At 43.9% G+C, this 10742-nt stretch overlaps 1 protein-coding gene across 5 annotated transcripts in view; it reads right to left on the reverse strand.

Moving 5' to 3' along the window:
* Positions 1 to 10354, reverse strand: part of GALNT1 (polypeptide N-acetylgalactosaminyltransferase 1) — a 115897-nt gene extending 105543 nt beyond the window's left edge. For 3 of the 5 annotated variants that reach the window (XM_065932363.1, XM_065932359.1, XM_065932362.1), the window contains exon 1: positions 10224 to 10348. The gene's annotated coding sequence lies outside the window, so the exon portion shown is untranslated. Of the gene's footprint in view, positions 1 to 3620; positions 3679 to 10223 lie in introns of all 5 variants that reach the window. The other 2 variants (XM_065932360.1, XM_065932361.1) reach the window with 2 other exon arrangements.
* Between the last annotated feature and the right edge of the window lie 388 nt (positions 10355 to 10742).

Here is a 10742-nt window from a genome sequence, read left to right on the forward strand (position 1 = left end):
TAATTCATTTTTTACATATGTTAGAAAAGAACTGGCCCAGGACAAAGGAAAAATGTTAAAAAAAAAAAAAAAACTGGTCATCAGGGACATTTGCTTCCAGGAAGAAACAAACATAATAAAACTCGTAAATGAGGAGAGAAGGCAAAACCTCAGTCCTTGAAGAACAACACAATGGTGACTACCCTGGGTCTTACCTTTGCCTCATATATCCTGGACTTGGAGCTGAAGGAGCTGGCCAACTGGAAATGCTAACAGGCACAGACCAAAAAAAAAAACAATCCCAACAAAAGCCTGCTCTCTCTGGCCAAAGGACCAGAAAAGGACCATCCTAACAAGACAGAAAACTCTAGGGGGAAAAAAAAAATACTCTACTCCAGACAAACATCATAGAAAAAACTGTGGCCCACCCAGGCCAACAAAGGTAAGGTACAACAAGCTCAGACTTCCATAGGCTCACCAAGCTGTAACGAGGCACCCCAAACCCCTCCACAATGGAGTGGTGCTAAGAAGGCCAAGTAGAGAGCCCAGGCTTTCATCTATGTCAGCTGGTAACAAGACACCCTTCCACACCATGTTCCCTGAGAATCCTGGACCTCTAACCCCACCTGGCCATAACAAGAACACTCTACTTCTTAGGTCAAGGGGAGTCAAGTGGGGAGCCTGTACTTCTATTATCCCTAGCAGTAACAAGGCAGCACCCCATGGTACCCCCCTACCCCTGATGGAGAGGTATCAAAAAAAAAAAAAAAAAAAAGCCAGCTAAAACAAAGGCTTAAATAAGATCTAGAATTTCATACCATATTGCGAAAATATCCAGGTTTTAATTTAAAAAAAAAAAAGAAAAAAAGAAAAATCACTCGCAATACCAAAAGCCAGGAGGACCTCAAACTAAATGAAAAAGACATCAGCAGACACCAACACTAAAATGACAGAGACAGCAGGATTATCTAAGAATGATTATAATGCAGCTATGACAGAAATGCTTCAACAAGAAATTTCAAGCATGCTTGAAATTTAAAATAAATAAAACAAATAAATAACCTCAACAAAGAAAGAAGAGATACAAATAAGAACAAAATGGAAATTTTAGAGCTGAGAAATACTGAAATAAAGTGTTGATGAACTCAATAGCAGAATGGAAGGGACAAAACTGGAAGATACGGCAACAGATATTACTCAGTCTGAACAGTGGAAAGAAACTAGAGAAGAAGTGCCAGCCTTAGGAACCTGTGGGACCACAAAGAAAAGATCTAACATCTAAGTAATTAAGAGTTGAGAAGAGACAGAAGAGGGTGGGCTGAAAAAGCACTCAAATAATGGCTGGACTTCCCTGGTGGTCCAGTGGTTAAAACTCTGGGCTCCCAATGCAGGGGGCCTGGTTTGAATCCCTGGTCAGGGAACTAGATCCCACAGGCCATAACTAAACAACAACAAAAAAGATCCTGCATGCAGCAATGAAGATTTAAGATTCCAAGAGCTGCAACTAAGACCTGGTACAGCCAAATAAGCAAATAAATATTTTTTAAAAAAGAAAAGAAATAATAGCAAAAATTTACCAAATTTGGCAAAAGACATAAACCTACAGGTTCAGGGAGTTGAGTGAATGCAAACAGGATAAACCCAAAGGAATCCAAACCAATATTTACTGCAATTAAACTGAAAACTAGAAGTAAAGAAAAAGTCCTGAGGATGGTGAGAGATAAATGGTGACTTAAATACAGAGGAAAAACCTGCAAACAGTGGGTTTCTCATTAGAAACCATGGAGGCCATGCAGCTTCCCTGGTGGTCCAGTGGTTAAGACTCCATGCTTCCAGTGCAGGGGGCACGGGTTCGATCCCTGGTCAGGGAGCTAGGATCCCGTGCTGCATGGTACGGCCAAACAAAACAAAAACAAGAAAACAGTAGAATAAAAAAGGCTGTAATTTAGAAAAAAAAAAAAGGAAGGAAGAAACCATAGAGGTCAGAGGTAAATGGTACAATAGTTTCTAAGTGCTGAAAGGAAAGACCAACACGGAATCCTGGGCTTCCCTGGTGGCTCCGTGGTAAAGAATCCACCTGCCTACACAGGAGTCACAGGCTCCACCCTGATTCGGGAAGATCCTACGTGCTGTGGGGCAACTAAAGCCCGTGGGCCACAACTACCGAGCCTGTGCTCTAGAGCAAAAAACTGCTGAGCCCGTGTGCCACACCCACTGAAGCCCGCGTGCCCTAGAGGCCATGCTCCGCAACAGAGAGGGGCCGCCACAGTGAGAAGCCCGTGCACCCCAACTACAGAGTAGTCCCGATCTCTGCAACTAGAGAGAAGCCCACACAGCAACGAAGACCCAGCACAGCCAAAAATAAATAAACAAAAATTAAAAGGAAAAAACACAACAACGCATAGTCCTATACCCAAAGAAATATACTCTTCAGGGATGAAGAGCAAAATCAAGTCATCCTCAAATGAAGAAAAACTAAGAAAGTCTGTAACCAGCAGACATACCTTTAAGAAAGGCTAAAGAAGTGCTCAAGAAAGAAAGAAATAAGAGAAGGAATCTTGAGACATCAGGAGAAAACACAATACGCAAAAATATAAAAAAACAGGCTTCCCTTCTTCCCTCGAGTTTACTCATTTATGTTTGTAAAAGCAAAAACTATAACAGTGTGTAGGGTGCTTATAAATGTTTTTAGAAGAAATATATACAATCATATTAAAATGAGGGAGGATAAAGGGAGGTACAGGGAAGTAAGGATTCTGCGCTACATTTGAACAGGTAAAATGATGACACCAGTAGACAATTAGCTACAAATATATAATACTTAGAAAAATATGCAATACTTAGAAAAAATACACCAGTAAAAACATTTTTAATTAAAAAAAAATACAAAGAAATACACTCAAAAAAACAGTATGTGTGTGTGTGCACGTGCTCAGCTGTGTCTGACTCTTTGTGACTCCATGAACTGTAGCCTACCAGGCTCCTCCATCTACGGGATTTTCTAGGCAAGAATACTGGAATGGGTTGCCATTTCCTTCTCCACAAAAACAGTATAGATAAATTAAAATGGAATTCTAAAAAGAAAAAAAAATAATAAGCTCAAGTAATCCACAGGAAGCTGGGGGCAGAGCAGGAGGGGGGCAATACTCAGAAACAAAAAAAATGGAGGGAATAAACAAAAAGTTAAAATGTCAGACTTAAGTTCTAACATCAATAATTACATTCAATGTAAATGGTCTAAATGCCTCAATGAAAAAGACAAAGATTGCTAAAATCAGTTAAAGCAAAACAACCCTACTATACGCTGTCTACAGGACACAATTCAAACAAAACAGTTGGCTGAAAGTAAACGAATGGAAAAGGATATATCATCCAAACAATAAAAGGAAAGCAATCAAAGAAGGAAAAAAGAAAAGTAGTGGCTCTGTTAATATCAAAGTAGAATTTGGAGCAAAGAGAATTATAGAGACAGAGAAGGACATCATGCAGTGACAGAAAGGGTAAAGCCACCAAGAAAACACAGCCACCCTAAATGTGTGTGCACCAGAGAACTGCAGAATATGGAAAGCTAAAAACGGATGTAACCTAAAAGGAGAAACAGACAAGGGACTTCCCTGGCAGTCCAACAGTTAAGACTTTACCTTCCAATGCAGAGGGTGCAGGTTCAATCCTTGTTAAGAGAGCCAAGATCCCACATACCTAGGAGCCAAAAGACCAAAACATAAAACAGAAGCAACACTGAAACAGATTCAATAAACACTTTAAAAATGGTCAACATTAAAAAATAAAAAAGAAACAGATAAATCCAAAAATATAGTTGGAGACTTCAATACCCCTCTCTCAAGAGTGGACAGAACACTTAAGATGGAAGGTACAGAAGAACTCAACACCATTAACCAACAGGATCTAATGAACGTTTATAAAACACTCCAACAGCAGAAAAAGCATTCTAGTCAAGTGTCCACAGAACATATACCAAGATGGAGCATACTTTGAGTCATAAAACAAACCAAAACAAAATTAAAAGAACTGAAACATACAGAGTTTGTTCTCCAACCACAATAGGATCAAAGTAGAAGCCAAAACCAGAAAGATAATAGTAAGATCTCCAAATACCTGGAAGCTAAACAACACACTTCTAAATAATCCATGGGTCAAAGAAGTTTCAAGGGAAATAAATCATTCACTAAACTGAGAAAACAAAAAACACGACATAACGAAATTCATGAGACACAACTAAAACAGTGTTTAGAGGAAAATTTATAGTGCTAAAAGCCCCCATGAACACAAATCCAAAAAATCCTTTACAAATTATTAGTAACTAGAATTCAACAACATATAAAAGAAATAAAAAACCAAGTGGGATTTACCCCAGGAATGCAAGGCTGGCTCAATTAAAAACCAATCAAAATAATCCATCATATCAATAGGCTAAAGAAGAAAAATTACGTGACCATAAAAATCAATGCACAAAAAGCACTTAACGAAATTCAACACCCATTCATGATAAAAACTCTCAAAAAGACAGGAATAAAAGGGAATTATCCAGGGTGAAACAGATCACCAGCCCAGGTTGGATGCATGAGACGTGCTTGGGACTGGTGCACTGGGAAGACCCAGAGGGTTCGGGTGGAGAGGGAGGTGGGAGGGGGGATCTGGATGGGGAACACATGTAAATCCATGACTGATTCATGTTAATGTATGGCAAAAACCACTACAACATTGTAATTAGCCTCCAACTAATAAAAATAAATGAAAAATAAATAGATACAATAAATAAAAAATAAAATTTTAAAAAAAGGGAACTTCCTCAAGGTGATGAAGAGCATCTACAAAAACCCTACAATTAACACTAAACAGTGTGTAGCATAAATGCCCAACAATCAGCTTTTTTGGTTATACAATATAAATGCCTAGCATTAAGCTTCTGATGGCATCTGAAGACATCCATCTTGAATAAACACACTGCCAGATTTACAATATAAAGAGCCAGGCCACCTCACACAAAAAATTCGGTTTTTTCAAGAGAGCTCTGTAGATTAGATAACTGACCATTTGACAGTTTGCTTTTCCCTTCCTGTGTCCTAACTCTTGCTCTTACATTTTACATTCACCAACAGAGAACCCACAAAACCCCAGGAACCTCACCATCAGCCACAGGGAAAGCAGAAGCCCAATCAGCACTCTCTACCCACAATCGCACTGTGAGGCCTCAGGCGTGCCAGGCACCCTCCTCCAGGTCCTGTAAGTAACAAACCTGTCCTTTTCCAAGTTCCCTGATGGTTGTCACTGAGGCATCTCTTACAATCATGGTAAGAACCACCAGGGCCAGTCCAGACACAACACTGGCTCCAAAAGGGGGAAAGTCTGGGTGGGGGCTCACCGGAGGCCCAGGTGAATGCCCTCGGTCACTTCCAGCCAATGGCATCACTACAAACTGCCTGAGACTGACCCAAAATGTAGTGAAAGACTGAATGCCTTCTCCCTAAGATCTGGGACAAGGCAAAGACGTCTTCTCTTACTATTCTTCTTAAACACAGTACTGGAAGTTTTAGCCGGTATCAATAAGAGGAGGAAATAAACAGTATACAGATGGAAAAGGAAGAAATAAAACTGTCCCTATGTAGACATGACAAAGTTGTCTATTTAGAAAATCTCAAGGAATCTACCAAAAAACTCCTAAACTAATAAACGGGTTCGGCAAGACTGCACCATACAAGATCAACATAAGAAAGTTTTAATAATACTTCTCTATACTAGCAATGAACAACACATGGATCCCCCCAAATTTTAAACAGCAGTTGCTCAGAACAAATACTTACATATAAGTCTAAAAAAACCCAACAAAATTTAACAAAACATAGACTTGTACGATAAAACTACACAATGCTGATTAAAGAAATCAAAGATCTAAATAAATGGAGAGACATACCACGTTCATAGATTAGAAGAGACAGCATGGTAAGACATCAGTTTCCCCCCAAATGATATACAGGTCTAATGCAATTCCTATCAAAATTCCAATAAGATTTTTTTGTAAATATAAACAAGATTATTCTACAACTCATATGGATAGGCAAAGGAATGAAAAGCTAATACAATTGTGAAAAAGAAGACTGAAGTGGGAGGAATCATTCTACACCTACTTAAGACTTATTATATCCCACAGTAACCAAGACTATGATACTAGAGGAGGGATAAACTCACAGATCAATAGAACAGAATAAAGAACCTAGAAACAGACTCATACACATATACTCAACTGATTTTTTTTACAGATACAAAAACAATTCCATGGAGGAAAATGTTGTCTTTTCAACCAACATTGCTACCATAGCCCAAACTGGAAATAACAAGAGGCCCTTCAACAGGAAAATGGTTATAAGAACCATAAAAGCACATCCATATTATGAAGTAATACTCAGCAATAACAAAGAAGCAACTACTGATATACACAGCCCCTCTCTCAGTCTCCAGAGAATTATGCTGGGAGGGAAGGGGGAGAGGCAAATTCCAAAAGGTACTTACTATATGATTCCATGTATAAAACATTTTTGAAATGACCAAATTATAGAAATGGGGAACAGATTAGTGATTGCCAGGACTTAAGGAGTGGATAGAGCTGGGAGGGAAGAGGGTACGGTTACAAAAGAACCACATGCAGAAACCATGCAGTGTTGGAAATGTTCTCTACCTCCACCGCTTCAGTGACACTGTCCTAGTGGCTGACACCGCACTACAGTTATACAAGATATCACTGGGAGCAACTGGGTAAAGGGTACAAGGGATCTTTCCAGATTATTTCTTGTAAATGCATGTGGATCTGCAATTATACCCCATAAAAACAAGTTTAATTTAAAAAAGCCCAAAACTGGACCTTCACTCACTACTCTAACATTCATTACCCAAATGTCAACACTTCAGAATAGGTCTACCTTCGTAACAACCCCTTATCAACCTTGGCTTTGTGGTCCACTGGGGATGCAGAGTTATAGATGCAAAACACTATGCCTACCCTCAAGCACCATACACTCAAGTAGCAAGACAAACACAGGCATAAACCAACAGTGAAAGACTCCATAAAGGAGATGGGATTTGAGCAAATCCTTGAACAAGAGACAGCACTTCCACAAGTGGAAGTGGACAGGGGGACACCCTAGGAAGAAGAAATCACATATAAAGACGCGGAGCTAAAAATAAGCACAGTACCTATGGAGAAAGGGACACGTGTGCGTTGTGAAATAACAAGAAAGATGGAATAAGCAGTGTGGGGTAACAATGAAAGGCCCCCAAAAGCCAGAGCGAGGGATGCAAATGTCACTTACTGAAAGACGACTTCTTCACCAACCCAGCCAACCAAAAGCGGCAGCTCCACCCACCCCCCTCCTGTCTCTCCAGCACCCTTCACCTTTTCTTTCTAGCACCCAGCACAAGCTGTAATTATCATGTATTTATCTGCACGACAATCTAATGCTGTCTCACCCGTCATCTTGAGTACCTAGCAGCACTGGATCCGATACACAGTCACTGCCCTGAGTCACGTGAACTGAGTCAGTGAACGGACAGTAGGTACTCACTCCCAGTTCTCTTCTACGCAGCTGCCTCTCTTCTTTCCTCCACTGTCTGTTACTCCATGCAGCTTGGTCCCTCTCTGACCGGCTACCTCTTTTAACTCATCCCTCCTTTTTCCTTGCTCCACCTCAGCCCAATTCTCAACCCATTATAAAAATAAAAACAGTATATTTTAAAACAGGAGTTCATATGCAACGCTGTAAACACTCTTGAATCTCAACCAATTAAGAACCTATCCCGAGTCTGCTACTGAAAACCTAGTACTACAGTTACAAGTTGTTACAGAAGCAGAACAGATTCATGTATTACATAAACAAACCAGTAAGAGCTGTTCCTGTCATGGCCTTACTTTCCTGAATATGAGAGGCTTTGCCCAGAACTGATGATCCTATCTGGTCCATGTAAAGCTGTCCACTGAAGACAGCCAGGACCGTACTCCTCCAAGCTATCAAGGTTACACAAAACAAGAAAAACTGAGAAACTGCCACAGACCAAAGACTGAGGAGACATGACTTGAAATGCAATGTGGTGCCGTGGACTGGAGCCTGGAACAGAAAGAGGGCATTAATGGAAAAACTGGCGAAATCCAAATACAGTCTGGAATTTAGTTTAAAAACAAAAGATACATATATATATATATATATACACACACACACGCACATGTGCGTATATACATGGTATTAACATACAAAGAAGATTCAGATTTATAAATACTATTTTATATTTTTAAAAAGAGAAAGAGATGGGGCATGCAAGTGAACCAGGAAATGAAACTTAGGTCAGGGTAGCTAGGGGCTTAGAGCTGAAAAGCTACATGTAGATCCACCTTCATTTTGCTTCTGGTGCTATGCCCTTACCTGATGCCCTGAAAATTACTTGGCCTGAAACTGCTTGGAATTAACTAGTTTTGACTTCTGAATAGTCTCATTAAAATATGCAACAAGCATTTATTGAGGGCCTACTGTTTACCAGGCACTGTAAAGCCTTTGGGAATACACGCCTGGAAAAGACACAGAAACGGAAGACACCCTCTCTGCTCTCATAAAAGCTGACTCTCTGCTGCAGAAGCCAGGCATTTAACAAGAATCTGTGTAAATGATGAGTGTTCCCAAGCCTTTCAAAGTTGGCTTAAGGGTCCTAGCAAACAATCCATCAGGACAATTGCTAAACCCAGTTATCAGTGGTGTTCTGAATAAGGCCTTCAGTGTGAAATTAAATCACTTGAGATCTGATATCTGTATCACCTGTGACCTGCTAAATCACTTTAACAGAAACTCATTCAGCTGACGTGGTTTGTGACCCGAGAGTCGGCATTTCTTCCAAACTCTTAGATGACAGAGATGCTGCTGGATCACAAACCACACCGAATTAGCAAAGCAGTGAAGGTACCACGGAAAACATCCCTCAAACTATCACGTAAAATGCAAGCTCCATAAAGCCAAGGACATTTTGCCTCTTATTCACCACAGTATACCCAAGACTTAAAACTGTGCCTTATACACGATAGCACTCAATAAATATTCACTGAACACACAAATGGATAAATGGTCTTAAACAAGTTCAACAGTAGCCACTAGTCACACGTGGCTACTGAACACTTGTAACGTGGCTAGTGATTTTTCAAAACTTCAATTTTAATTAATTTAAATAGCCACATGTGGTTAGTGGCTACCCTAATAGCCAATCTAGGTCTAGACACAGATGTGATGTGAATTCCAGCTCTCCTGCTTTAGCTTGTGACCCGGAAAGTTACAATTTCTCAGGGCCTCAACTTCTTCATTTGTGAAAGAAGGACAAAATACACCCCCACCCCACCTCCAGCCTCTCAGGGTTCTTGACAAGACTTGTTACAGGTCATTGTATTCCGCATAAAGTATCGTCTCTGCCCTCCAGAAACACTTCACAATCACAAAGACGACTCTGACCATGGCCCACACTTGCCAGAAAATGCCAAGACCACTAGGTTAGCTGAGCGGCTCTGTGAATGAGGCCAAGGTCATAAGTTCGGAGGAGGGGGGACCTTCACGTAGCAAGGTTGACCAGGTGAGAGAGGCAATGACACTGCAAATCATCACAGTTTTGGCAAATCTTTAAACGGACATTGTATTGATTATGGATGAGTAAATGACATTTCATTCATTCATTCTTCCAGGAAGCGCTGCCACATTACCTAAAGCCCGCTACTTCCCATCCACAGATATTTGCTAATTCAGGGCCGGGTCCTCTTCGCGGGTAGAGGGCCGGGAAGCCCCCACCTCCGGCCGCCCGCGTGTCCTCCCCGCCTCCGTCGCGCCGGCCCGGCGAGGGTCAGCCTGGCATCGCGGCTCCAAGTACCACACCGCCGGACCGAACCAGGAGCCATATTTAGCTGTATTTTTTGGTCAATAAAACAAACTTCCGTCTTCTAAAGAAAAACGGTCCCAACTCAATGTCAAACTAGGACGGAAACTCGCTGCTCGCCGCAGCTGCCAACCAGAGACGCCGCGTGTCCAGCAGCCCCCGAGTCCCCGACCCGGACCCCGCGCCTCGCGCGCCCGCGCCCCGGCCACGGCCGCGCCGGCCACAAAGGGACGGGAGACGCGGACGCGGCCGGGCCTCTCCGCCTCCGCCGCCGCCCGCCCCGCGCCAGCGGCCGCGGCTCCGGGACGGCCCGGGCGCGGGCGGACACTCACCTCGCTCCGCGCGCGGCGGCGGCGGCGGCAGCGGGGGCTCCTCGAGGCCGGCCCCGGCGGTCGCGGCGCGGTCCCGCGGGCCGCAGCGCGGGCGCTACTCTCGGGCCGCCGTCCGCCGCGCCGCCTTCTCGGCCACTGCCGGCGGCTCCCCCGGCGGGCGGGCGGGCCCGGCGCGGGCCCCGCCTCCGCCGCGCCCGCCCCCGCCTCCGCGCCGGGCCTCGCGGGCTCGGCGCGCTACTCCCGGCCGCCCCGCATGCCGCCGCCGCTGCCGCTCGCTCGGGGCCGCCTCAGCGCGGCGGGCCGGGGCCGCAGGGCCACCCGCGCAGGCCGCTTGGGCGCGGTCCTCCCCGCGCGCGCGGCGTGCTCGCGGCGGCGGCGGCCCGTGCGGCTGCGCGGGGGAGGCGGGGGCGCCGCGCGCTCACCCGGATGCGCCGCCCCCGCCCCTGCGGCGAGCCCACCTCGGGGCCGCCGCGCTTCCCTCGGGGCCCTGGAGGTTCCGGCTCCTCGGCGCCTCTGCCC

This window comes from Muntiacus reevesi, chromosome 4, assembly GCF_963930625.1.
Source record: "Muntiacus reevesi chromosome 4, mMunRee1.1, whole genome shotgun sequence".
Taxonomy (NCBI): domain Eukaryota; kingdom Metazoa; phylum Chordata; class Mammalia; order Artiodactyla; family Cervidae; genus Muntiacus; species Muntiacus reevesi.